Below are 12,173 nucleotides of genomic sequence, written 5' to 3'. Positions count from 1 at the left end.
GTCCCACGATAAGGACCTTCTGAATATTGATAATAGTAATAAAAGCTACGTTTTATCTTGATAATCATTCCAATCAATTGATACTGTGCACCCAACTTAACAACCGCCTTTTTTAGTTCTCTGTAATTGTTCTGATCTTTTGGTTGTAACAGGGTCGCACCCCCAGAGAGGCTCAAAGTCTAATTCAGACACATGTATATTGGGGTTTTTCTGATCTATTCATCAATTAAATTGCCAATTTAGACCATTCAAGTGTGCAGGTGTACCTTTCCCTCTTTTGTTTTCAACACTGTAGGGGTGCAAGGCGCCTCTTCCTGGGGAATATGGCAGCACGCAGCAGCTGAGGAACAACACAAGTCCAGTTTCTGGTACAACTGACCCCGGCCAGTTTTATTGAAACAGAAAAATAAAACAAAACACCAAAAGAAAATACCTTGCCTGTCCGGCACTAACTAAACACAAGATATTCCTAACTGTCACTAAACAAAAACACAGAGTTCTCCTGTAAACACTGTATAGCTCACTTGTACCAGAAAGCGTGTTTCTTCCACACAGATCCTGCAGCCTTCCCAGGCAGTCTGCCCATACTAATCAGGCTAGCAGCCCTATAACACTCTTACACAGCTGAAACCCTGATTAGCCCTCTGTGAGGCCAAAGACCCGAACTGGGCCCAATGTCTAGAACTCTCCTTATCTCTCTTAGAGCCTATACCCAGCTTTTACAGCAAACTGAAAAGGTTCTGACAAAACCAAAAGCATTTTTCCTAGAAGTTAACACTTTCTAAAACATGTAAGACAAGAACCTGGGACAAACATACCTGCCCTCAAACACTATCCCAGTGTTCTTGTCACATATCCCCCTCCCCTGTTTCGACCTAGGGGCCGGAACACTTGTAGCCCCCAAACAGAAGATGCGAGACAATGCATCTGCGTTGGCCAATTGTGTTCCCGGTCTATGTTCGACAGTAAACTTATAGTCCTGCAACGCTAGAAACCATCTAGTTACACGAGCATTCTTGCCTCTATTTACATACATCCATTTTAAAGGGGCATGGTCTGTCACTAGTCTGAATTGTCTACCCAAGAGGTAATATCTCAAGGTATCTAGTTCCCACTTAATGGCCAAAGCCTCCTTTTCCACAATGGCATACCTTTTTTCATGCTCATTGAGTTTCCTACTCAAATAAATGATAGGGTGTTCGTCCCCATCTCTGGTCTGGGACAGCACAGCCCCTATCCCTACCTCTGAGGCATCTGTCTGTACCACAAATTCTTTTGAAAAAACTGGCGTTATCAATACCGGTTGTGAACACAAAGCCACTTTTAACGCTTGGAACGCTTTTTCTGCATCAGGGTTCCATTTCACCATATTTGACTGCTTCCCTTTGGTAAGGTCTGACAACGGCACCGCCGTGGTTGCAAAATTGGGAATAAACCGTCTATAGTACCCAGTTATTCCCAAAAAAGCCTTACCTGTTTTTTATTCACTGGACGAGGCCAGTTTTGAATAGCATCAATTTAATTCAATTGGGGCCTAATCAGACCTCTGCCTATGGTGAAGCCCAAGTATTTGACCTCCTCCATTGCGAGGCAGCACTTCTTTGGGTTAGCAGTTAACCCTGCCTCTCTTATTGAGTCCAGTACTGCTTGTACTTTAACCAAATGGGACCCCCAGTCTGTACTGTGAATTACCACATCATCCAAATAGGCAGCTGCATATTTTCTATGGGGCCTCAAAATTTTATCCATTGCCCGTTGAAAGGTTGCTGGAGCCCCATGCAACCCAAAGGGTAACATCTTGTACTGGTACAGCCCCTCCGGAACCGAAAAGGCTGTTTTTTCTTTTGCGCCATCAGATAAAGGTATTTGCCAGTAACCTTTGGTCAGGTCCAACGTGGTGAGAAACCTGGCTGTTCCCAGCCTTTCTATAAGCTCGTCCACACGGGGCATGGGGTATGCGTCAAATTTGGACACCTCATTTAACTTACGAAAGTCATTACAGAAGCGTATGCTACCGTCGGGCTTCGGGATGAGAACTATGGGACTGGACCACTCACTATTAGATTCCTCTATGACTCCAAGTTCTAACATGGTTTTAGCTTCTTTAGAAACAGCTTCTCGCTGAGCTTCTGGAATCCTATATGGCTTTAAATGGACCCTGACCCCTGGTTCTGTGACAATGTCATGTTTTATTATGGTCGTTCGGCCAGGCAGCTCTGAAAATATTTCCCTATTTTGGATGAGAAATTCTTTAACCTGATTTTTCTGACCAGCTGATAATGTCTCTGACACCTTCACTGCGGGGAGCAACTGAGGTGAAGACACCGAAGGGCAAGGCTCCGCTGACAGAGACAACCTATCTTTCCAGGGTTTAATTAAGTTAACATGATAAATTTGTTCAGGTTTTCTCTTTCCCGGCTGGTATACTTTGTAATTAACCTCATTCACTTTTTCCCTAATCTCAAAAGGACCCTGCCATTTAGCTAGGAACTTGCTTTCCACAGTGGGTACCAAAACAAGAACTCTATCTCCAGGAGCAAATTCCCGTATCTTGGCACTCCGGTAGTATACCCTCTGTTGAGCACTTTGGGCCTGTCCCATGTGCTCTCTGACAATAGGTACCACGGCTGCAATCCTATCCTGCATTTGTGATATATGTTCAATAACGCTTCTATAAGGAGTGGGCTGTCCTTCCCACGTCTCTTTGGCAACGTCCAACAGCCCTCTGGGGTGTCTACCATACAACAAATCAAATGGAGAAAACCCTGTAGAGGACTGAGGAACTTCTCTGATGGCCATTAACAAGTAGGGCAACAAACAATCCCAATTATTCCCATCTTTATCAACCACCTTTTTTAACATACTTTTTAATGTTTTATTAAACCTTTCCACCAACCCATCAGTTTGGGGATGGTAAATGGACGTCCTGAGGTGAGTGACCTTAAATAATTTGCACAATTCTTTCATGACCTTTGACATAAATGGAGTACCTTGGTCAGTCAAATTTCTTTTGGTATTCCCACTCTACTAAAAACCTGCACCAGCTCCCTAGCTATCGCCTTGGTTGTGATAGTGCGTAAAGGGACAGCCTCAGGATATTGAGTGGCATAGTCCATTATTACCAGGATATACTGATAGCCCCGAGCGGACTTTAACAAGGGCCCCACGAGATCCATGGCTATTCTGTCAAACGGGACCTCTATAATAGGCATGGGAACTAGTGGGCTCCTGAAATGGGGTCTAGGGGCATGATACTGGCATTCAGGACAGGAAGAACAATATTCAGACACTTCTTTATAAACCCCTGGCCAAAAGAACCTTTGTAAAACTCTTTCAATGGTTTTTTCTGCCCCTAAATGTCCTGCTGTAACGTGACTATGAGCTAAATCTAGTACCGTTCTCCGATAAGGCTGGGGTACTACCAGCTGTTCTACCACATCCTCACCCTTTTTGACAATGTGGTACAAGAGCTCATTACAGATGGCCATGTGGGGATACGTAACCCTGTCACCTGGTACCAAAGGTTCCCCATTAACAATCTTAACATTCTCTCTAGCCTTTATCAAGGTAGGATCCTTTAACTGTTCAGATGCAAACAGATCCTTTTTTACCTCCAGGTCAGGCACGCTTTCGTTTCCAACCACTATGTCTCTGTTCCCAGCAAGAGGGTCCTCACTGGACTCCCAATCTGTCACTTCCCCAGCCAAACTGGCAAAAGGCAAAGGGTCAGAAAGTTCCGAAGACACACCTACATCCATACAATCACCGGTATTACCAACTGGCTCTTCACTTCTCACATCTGCTGATAAACGTGATTCCCACAGTTTCCAGAAATGAGGAAAATCCCTCCCTATTATGGCCTTATGCACCAAGGTGCAGACCAGTCCTACTTTAACCATTGCTGACCCACAACAAGTTTCTATATTCACTTCAGCAGTGACATAATACTGGGTATCCCCATGTATGCAAGTTACCCCAATAGGTATTTGCTGGATCTTTAAGGGGTTCACTAACCCAGTTTTCACGAGGGTAACTAAACTTCCTGAATCTAGCAAGGCCTCTACCCGGTTACCCTCTAGGAACACATCACACATTTGTTTTTCCAGCTCAGGTGAAGGTACCACAGTACAGGCTAACCTAGCAAAGAAAGACATTCTGCGACATTCAAAGGCAGCATCACATTGCATGGGTTCTTGCATGACTGGGCAATTGGCAATAACATGACCTGGCATACCACATCTAAAACATTTAACCACACGATTATCAACCCGTTTGGGCAACATAGACCGTACTAGCCCCATTGGCCTGTCTCCAGGGCCAGTGTTTACAGTCTCTTCAGCCTTGCGTTCTCTTAACCGCCCAGCAACGTTTTCCCACGGAACAGTCTTACCAGTCTTTACTGAAGGGCGCTGTCGAGGATCTATGGGTTGCTTGGTGGTCATCAGTAGTTCCTCTGCTGCCAAATACCGCTCTACCATGTCCACTAATTGGTCAGCAGTACCCGGGTTTCCATGGCTCACCCACTTGTGCAGGACCATGGGCAAAGATCTCAAGTAGCGGTCCATGACGACTCTTTCAACCATCTGGGGACCAGTTAATGTCTCTGGCTGTAGCCATTTTTTTGTTAGCTGAATAAGGTCGTGCATCTGGGAGCGCGGAGGCTTCTCCATGGCGTACACCCAACGGTGCACCCGTTGTGCTCGTACTGACAGCGTGACTCCCAGGCGGGTCAGGATCTCAGTCTTTAGTTTATCATAGTCCCGAGCCTCAGCAGGGCTTAAATCAAAGTACGCTTTCTGGGGCTCACCTGACAAAAAAGGTGCCAGCAGACTGGCCCACTGCGCTTTCGACCAGTTCTCACGCTCGGCAGTCCTTTCAAATGTGGTCAGGTAGGCCTCCACATCATCAGTCTCTGTCATTTTCTGCAGGAAGTGACTGGCCCGTATAGAACTAGAGCTGGTCGGAGCACTGACGGCCACATCTCCAATCCGGGCTGCAAGGCTCTGCACCACTTCTGTTAAAGCCTCCCTGTCCTGACGCTGTTGCCTGTAAAGTTCGTCAATAGCCACCTGCTGTTGTCTCCTATTTTCCTCCATAGCCACCTGCTGCTGTCTGTTGGCCTCCTGCTGAGCCGCTGTAGCTTGCAGCAAGGCTTTAAGCAGATCCTCCATGTCGACAGATTTTTCAGGCGGTCTTGTAGCTGCTTTCACCCAGGACATATATCAAACCCTCAGGGGTGAGTCTCAGTAACTTCACACTGGGCTGTACCTGCATAAACCACCATTTTCTGCAGGCCTCACAAAGCTGCTGCTTTCACTTATGCGCAGAACGGAGTGCTCGCATTCTCCATCAAGTTGTAACACTGTAGGGGTAATTACAGAGAACTAAAAAAGGCGGTTGTTAAGTTGGGTGCACAGTATCAATTGATTGGAATGATTATCAAGATAAAACGTAGCTTTTATTACTATTATTAATATTCAGAAGGTCCTTATCGTGGGACACATACAGCAAAATATAGAGGTTAAAAACATGACATATACATACACATAGGTGATATAGAAGAAAAAAAGGAATGTGAGACAGATTCTTAAAAAGTGGGATCAACACAATAACTCCTGCAACAAGTATAGTTATTTATGTGTGAGACATTAGCCACTCAGGGTACAGACTAAATGGTGTTGGTCTGTTCTAGATATATTTGATGTCATGTACGATGATTAAATATAGACACAAAATGTGGGGTGTTACCAATGGAACACTGCCTCTAATACGTGAATACAGTGAAGTATATGGTCTAATCAAAGCCTCATGCCCACCTAATGATCATGTGCAAGTGGGTTACTCTTAAATAGAGATCATAGACTGCAATGGTACTGGTGGCGGAATCAAGAAAAATATTGAACCACCAGTGCCCTATGATGTAGTATAAAACGTATTTCTCCACAAATAGCCTGAGGCTAAATCTGTGATACTATGAGTGTGGCTGCTTGTCAGGAATTGACACTAGTGGATTCTAATGTACTCACACTACATTTGTGTATGACATATTCACATGGAAAATACACAGTAATGTGTCTCAAAAATAAGACATATAAATGGATTAGTGAAGATCTGTGTGGATATTAAACATCCCCCCTTATAGTAACTCCAGGGTAATCAGAATTGTGCCCCTTATCTTAATGGAGTCAGAGAGGTGTACTGGGACACTACAGAGGTAGTTAAATGAGCATGGAGACATAAAGTAAATACGTTAGAGTCCTCACTTGTTTAGAGAGAAAAGAGAAAAATATTACAAAGTGTCCTAGGACTGATCTGACAAAAGAGCAACATTTGTTGCAATATCAATTCAAGTAATGAAAAGGAGGTTTACAAAGATGTTACTTCACTGGTGTATGTTGTATTAATGAATCCCACATTCTGTATGAATATACATTCTTATTGTTGCGAATCCTATGTATATACACTTATAATAGGAAAAACACAGGTACTATGAAATACTCTTCCTGCTTCTTGCTGTTTTATTTTGAGCAATGTAATGATAATTGAACACACAGTGATTGCAGTATGGAGAACAGTAGTCAAATCTTGTACAAATGTATACTATCCAGAGAGGCCAGAGATTGCTCTCTCTGTTACTACAAACACCTTAAGCGAATGCCTGGGGAGTCCCCTGGGCTCCTATCCTGAGTGGTTGTTTGACTGATATCCTAAACTCACACACCTAGCCTGCTGAGCACGTTTAAATTGCTGATTGCTATGGCTCTATGAGAATCAGTGCTGGTGCGGGTACAAGTATCACTAACTATTACATTAAATACAACATTGCTACAATTTCCAAGGAGTGTGTTGGCCCACTAACAAGCCGACATGCATGTTTCGCTGTACGGGCAGCTTTAACGAGGCTGAACCCGATTGTTTCCCCCAGCTGAAATTTAACAAATCAGTCCGGCCAATCTCAGTCAGGGATGAGGTCACATGTTTCTCTGGACCTATCCCGAAAGTCGTTCAGTAGACCCAGCATAATAGCGGGAGCTTGGCACTATTCTAATCTGACATATATGCAAATTGCGGCTCCGATCACGTGATCGGAGCTCAATGTCTTTTAGCCTCGACACAGAATGTCACAATGTGTCATGAATCAATCGTAGCTCCGATCACGTGATCGGAGCTCGATGCCTTTAGCAATAATGAGGAATGTCATAATGCACTATGTCATATATCAATCGCGGCTCCGATCACGTGATCGGAGCTCGATGCCTTTTAGCTTTGGTACAGAATGTCATGACACACTGCGTCACGCAACAGTGCCTTTTAACATTGGTGCCGAGTGTCATAACATACTGTGCAATACATTAATCACGGCTCCGATCACGTGATCGGAGCTCGACGGCATCAACCCAGAACGTCACATCACACTGTGTCCTACATCCAACACTGGTGGTACTATTTCAGTGCATGCTAATGTAAGTTTGTGCCTGGCAACCGATTTTCTGATCCTGATTCTGAGGTTCTAAGGTTCTTGTATTCTGAGGTGGCTATGGTTGGGAACATGTGGAACAACGAAATATTAATTGATAAGTAAGTGTTTATTACGAGCCAATAAAATACCTGTTTATCTGAAACAGGGCATTGATTACCTCTGGGTCCCATATTGGAATCCAGCTGAATGTAAATGAAATGGAATATAAAGTTATTGGCTGGACGTGTATTAATAGGTGTCTGTCCATCTTGCAACAAATTAATGGAATTGATGAGTGAGGGAGTAAGCGTACAGTGTATCCACTCCTGCCATCTGATATAAATAACAGGGTAAGGGGACATACGTCCTGTTGATTGCAGGATGGTTACAATTGCGAAAGCATGGAGCAGTTCAGTATCGATCAGTAATAGAGCATGACTAATAGACATGCAGATATACAAGAATAAAAGTGAAAATGGATAGTATGGATTTACTATCTGTTATCAGTGGTAACATGTGTCCTATTGATGAAACCTGATGTATATAGTGTAGTGTCAGTGATTCCTTGATGTGACATCTAAAAAAAACATGCGAGAAGTGGAAAAATACCCACGCGAATCCCTTCTTAAAGTCAAATCCAAAGAGAACCGGGATGACCCAGTGAGATTTATTAGCACCTTCAATGCTCACTGGAAAGAGATTGAAATGATTCTCCAAAAACATTGGGCTATATTACAAACAGACCATGATCTTATGAAGATTTTACCCAAAAGAGTACAGAGCAGTTGGCGGAGATCACGTAACATCAGGGACCAGTTGGCCCATAGCCATCTCTCAAAACCACAGGAGGCGAGTACCAGCAGAAAAGGATCTAAGAGCTGTGGGCGTTGCAAAGCATGCCAATTTATGGTCCCTAAAAAGTGTTTTTTTGACAAATACAACCACAAGTGGTCAATCTCCTCATCCATAACCTGCACATCCATTGGAACAGTGTATCATATGGAATGTCCATGCCAGAAAATATACATTGGCAAAACCATCAGACCTTTAAAAGTGCGTATTTTAGAGCATGTAGGCAGTATACGTAATGCTGCCAGGGACCAGCTAAGATTTAAGACACTAACATCGGTGGCTCGACACTTTTTGAAATTCCACCAAGGTGACCCCACAGGCCTTAAAGTTTTCGGTATGAGACATATACAATTGGGGATCCGAGGTGGAGACCTAGATCAGGCACTTTTAAGATTTGAGACGAAAATGATCTTCCTTTTGAATAGCCAACACCAGCATGGCTTGAACGAAGCCAACAGCTACACCTCATTTCTATAAATCCTTCAGTATGGTTGGATAGGTGGAACCATTTTGAGTTACTATCTCAATAGTAGCATCAAATAAAAAACAGTCTCTAGCCCTCTCCTTGGTAGGTTTATAGTTTACATAAAAACTGACCAAATGTATTCAGTATGATGGGTTACATAATTTCGCATGGGGTCAGCAGGTCAGCGACAGCAGCGACAGATACATTCAGTATCTTTCAGTAGGACATCATTCCAATTTAATAGAAGTGTCATGAGTGCATCAAGAACTATATGAGGCACATCTGTATTGACATCTTTCGGCTTCATCATCTAATGCATGTCGTATTATCCAAAGATGAAATACTACAATTTTGAACTATCATCTTTATTTCATTCCAGCACATTCGATCGGCATTTTCCCGTCTCAATCAAACCCCTCCCTCCGCACTCTTTCCCTCCCCCCCCCTTTTACATTTTGGATTATTTTCACACTCTTCCTCCTCAAATTTTGGATTCACTATACATGGAAGACCTCTTAGCATTTTTCACTAGCACAATGTTGTCCTCACCCCAATATGATTTTTTCTCCCCACACTTACCCCCCTTCCCATAGTTCCTTGCCTTGATATTACTATTTACTCACTTTGCATATATCATATTAGATAAATTAGTGGTGACATCATTATAGATGTCACATCAAGGAATCACTGACACTACACAATATGCATCAGGTTTCATCAATAGGACACATGTTACCACTGATAACAGATAGTAAATCCATACTATCCATTTTCACTTTTATTCTTGTATATCTGCATGTCTATTAGTCATGCTCTATTACTGATCGATACTGAACTGCTCCATGCTTTCGCAATTGTAACCATCCTGCAATCAACAGGACGTATGTCCCCTTACCCTGTTATTTATATCAGATGGCAGGAGTGGATACACTGTACGCTTACTCCCTCACTCATCAATTCCATTAATTTGTTGCAAGATGGACAGACACCTATTAATACACGTCCAGCCAATAACTTTATATTCCATTTCATTTACATTCAGCTGGATTCCAATATGGGACCCAGAGGTAATCAATGCCCTGTTTCAGATAAACAGGTATTTTATTGGCTCGTAATAAACACTTACTTATCAATTAATATTTCGTTGTTCCACATGTTCCCAACCATAGCCACCTCAGAATACAAGAACCTTAGAACCTCAGAATCAGGATCAGAAAATCGGTTGCCAGGCACAAACTTACATTAGTATGCACTGAAATAGTACCACCAGTGTTGGATGTAGGACACAGTGTGATGTGACGTTCTGGGTTGATGCCGTCGAGCTCCGATCACGTGATCGGAGCCGTGATTAATGTATTGCACAGTATGTTATGACACTCGGCACCAATGTTAAAAGGCACTGTTGCGTGACGCAGTGTGTCATGACATTCTGTACCAAAGCTAAAAGGCATCGAGCTCCGATCACGTGATCGGAGCCGCGATTGATATATGACATAGTGCATTATGACATTCCTCATTATTGCTAAAGGCATCGAGCTCCGATCACGTGATCGGAGCTACGATTGATTCATGACACATTGTGACATTCTGTGTCGAGGCTAAAAGACATTGAGCTCCGATCACGTGATCGGAGCCGCAATTTGCATATATGTCAGATTAGAATAGTGCCAAGCTCCCGCTATTATGCTGGGTCTACTGAACGACTTTCGGGATAGGTCCAGAGAAACATGTGACCTCATCCCTGACTGAGATTGGCCGGACTGATTTGTTAAATTTCAGCTGGGGGAAACAATCGGGTTCAGCCTCGTTAAAGCTGCCCGTACAGCGAAACATGCATGTCGGCTTGTTAGTGGGCCAACACACTCCTTGGAAATTGTAGCAATGTTGTATTTAATGTAATAGTTAGTGATACTTGTACCCGCACCAGCACTGATTCTCATAGAGCCATAGCAATCAGCAATTTAAATGTGCTCAGCAGGCTAGGTGTGTGAGTTTAGGATATCAGACAAACAGCCACTCAGGATAGGAGCCCAGGGGACTCCCCAGGCAGAGCCGGATTAAGGCAATGGGGGGCCTGGGGCACTTCAGAGTGTGGGGCCCTTACTAAAGAGGAAGTAGATTAAATATATATCTATCTCTATATATATATATATATATATATATATATATATATATATATATATATATATAGATAGATAGATTCTATCTATATATATATATATATATATATATATATATATATATATATATATATACACATATATATATATCTATATATATATATATATATACTATATATATATATATATATATATATAATATATATACTATATATATATATAATAAATATATATCTATATATATATATATAGATATATAGATAGATATATGTAGATATATATATATATATAGATATATAGATATATAGATATAGATATATAACCCAGAGCCTACATTTTTTTAATTTTCAGCAGCAGGGAAAAAACAATGAAAGATAGTCAGCCTTACTTGCTCAGGCTGCTGTCAGTGTCTGCTGAGACAGAGGAGTTCGAGAGCTCGATCCTCTCTGCTTCTAGTCTCCGTTAAGGGCTCCAGGCTTCCTGTGCTGGGCTGGCTCCACATGTTGCCAGGGTTCGGGTTCTTCTTCTTTCCTCCCCTCTGCAGCCTGCGTGCCCAGCCAATGACTGAGCCGCAGGCTGCTGCTTAAACCGCTATTGGACAGCAGAGCCGTCGCTCAGCTGTCCTCTACTCTGTGTGCTATGCAGCGCCGCTGCGGGGAGCCAGGAGCGATCCGTTCTGTGGAAGGGGGCCCCAATTAGAAAGGGGGGCCCGGGGTACGTATCCCCGGGACCCCCCCCTTAATCTGGCTCTGTCCCCAGGCATTCGCTTAAGGTGTTTGCAGCAACAGAGAGAGCAATCACCTGCCTCTCTGGATAGTATACATTTGTACAAGATTTGACTACTGTTCTCCATACTGCAATCACTGTGTGTTCAATTATCATTACATTGCTCAAAATAAAACAGCAAGAAGCAGGAAGAGTATTTCATAGTACCTGTGTTTTTCCTATTATAAGTGTATATACATAGGATTCGCAACAATAAGAATGTATATTCATACAGAATGTGGGATTCATTAATACAACATACACCAGTGAAGTAACATCTTTGTAAACCTCCTTTTCATTACTTGAATTGATATTGCAACAAATGTTGCTCTTTTGTCAGATCAGTCCTAGGACACTTTGTAATATTTTTCTCTTTTCTCTCTAAACAAGTGAGGACTCTAACGTATTTACTTTATGTCTCCATGCTCATTTAACTACCTCTGTAGTGTCCCAGTACACCTCTCTGACTCCATTAAGATAAGGGGCACAATTCTGATTACCCTGGAGTTAC

General features: G+C 42.7%; 1 protein-coding gene across 1 annotated transcript in view; it reads right to left on the bottom strand.

The window, feature by feature from the left end:
• LOC134968788 (cocaine esterase-like) overlaps nucleotides 1–11,372 on the bottom strand; it is a 196,756-nt gene extending 185,384 nt beyond the window's left edge. Inside the window, exon 1 of the mRNA XM_063944272.1 lies at nucleotides 11,286–11,372. The gene's annotated coding sequence lies outside the window, so the exon portion shown is untranslated. The remainder of the gene's footprint in view (nucleotides 1–11,285) is intronic.
• Nucleotides 11,373–12,173: the final 801 nt, after the last annotated feature.

The sequence above is a fragment of the Pseudophryne corroboree genome, chromosome 11 (genome assembly GCF_028390025.1).
Source record: "Pseudophryne corroboree isolate aPseCor3 chromosome 11, aPseCor3.hap2, whole genome shotgun sequence".
NCBI lineage: Eukaryota > Metazoa > Chordata > Amphibia > Anura > Myobatrachidae > Pseudophryne > Pseudophryne corroboree.
Note: the sequence above shows the minus strand (reverse complement) of the source record. Positions and strands in the feature narration are given on the sequence as shown.